The sequence below is a fragment of the Stegastes partitus genome, unplaced genomic scaffold (assembly GCF_000690725.1).
Source record: "Stegastes partitus isolate 25-593 unplaced genomic scaffold, Stegastes_partitus-1.0.2 Scaffold564, whole genome shotgun sequence".
Taxonomy (NCBI): domain Eukaryota; kingdom Metazoa; phylum Chordata; class Actinopteri; family Pomacentridae; genus Stegastes; species Stegastes partitus.
The window spans coordinates 55,305-57,019 of NW_007578295.1; positions in this window are offsets into that span (position 1 = coordinate 55,305).

Below are 1,715 nucleotides of genomic sequence, written 5' to 3' on the forward strand. Positions count from 1 at the left end.
ATAATTATGCACACCTGATATAGGGTGTTGATGTCATTAGACCACGCCCCTTCTCATTACAGAGATGCACATCACCTGATATGCGTAATTGGGAGTAGGCTTTGGATCCTATGCAGCTTGGAGTAAGACAACATGCATAAAGAGCATGACGTGGTCAAAATACTCATAATTCTGCACTCCCTGTATGCAGAGGATCTCCACAGGGATGAGATGCTGAAACTTACATCAAACTTACAACCTTGTGTACACAAAGACACAAACACAGGCCTTATCAGCCAATAGTTCAATTCCATGTGAGCCAGTGAAAATAGAGGGACTATGCCTGAACAGCTGTAGTTCTTTATGGATTATTTGTTTCTGACAAACCCTGTGAATTAAAGCTAAACGTCTACACCTGGTACATCTGGATCGCTTCACTTCAGCTTCGCTGTGGTGGTGTACAAAGGCAGAGAAGTTCTGAGAGCTGTGTGACCATCCAACTACGTATAGAACTGACTGCATCTTGGCATTTTCTACAAATTAGGTCAAATATTCAGTTGTGTGTGATGTCACGAGCACTTCAACTAAAACAGACTGTGATGAAACACTAAATGCAAGAAGACTTGGTGCGACCGTCGTACGTGTCCATTATGATAATCTGAGCTGTAAATGTATGAGGATTGCCACACATGCAGCTGCAGCACTGGGCCATACTGGACCAGCGCTGTCCCCCCTCTTTGCTGGAGGAGAACTAGTTAGCAAGTAGTGACAAGTCTGTGCCAAGAAGCAAAGGGAGATTGGGGGTCGCTCTGCTTTAATATAAATGTTTCTGTCTCATCCTGTATCTCATTTGAAAATATTGATTTAGGTCAACATACAGCCTCGCCCAAAAATAAATGATAAAACAAGGTGTGCTTCATAGCATGACGCCTAGGGATCGACCAGCACAGGTTGTCAGGACAGCGTCAGTTTATTTGGAACTGATATACATTAAATATTAGAACAACAGGTCCCTGCCATTCAGACCCAGGCTTCTCATTAATGATGATCACTACATGTGTCCAGCAGAAATAGGAGCTGTGACATTTGAGCATCATGTGACGCTACCGTAAAGTCATGAATCAGGTTATTGTGCTGTGTACACATTTATTGATTTCATATTTCACCTCGTTCCTGTTTAGTTGATTGACTCGCAGCAGGAGGGCAGCGGTGCTATCTTGAGGTGACAGGTGTGTCAGCTCAGGCCTGAAGGGGGAGGAAGGCTTAGTGGGTCCTGGGCAGGTGTTCATGCCAGAACAGGGAGGAAGGTCCGAAACCTTCACTGTACTGATGACGGCAGAGACGCCACTGGTGAGATGTTGGTGTCAGATTTGGTTTATTTCATGAATAATATGAAGTAATACAAAGTATATGAAGTGTTTGCCAATCATTTTGATTTGGAATTATTACAATGGAAAATTTTAATTATTGTTGATGGATTAATTCATTAATATGGTTTTGTGTCTTTTATTTTTAAGGATATCAACTAACAAACACTCAACCTGATTCCTTTTTGAAAAGAATAGATGAAGATGGAAGATGAGTGGCGCTGACCGCCGTCCTCGGCTGTCTTCAGTCAGTTTAGGCAGAAACTGAAGCTCAGAACTAAACTATTGGACTCCTGCTGACTGTCAGATGGATTTACTGACATGCAGCCGGTCATTGCATTGATGCTGCTGCTCTTCTCTGTTTTGTTC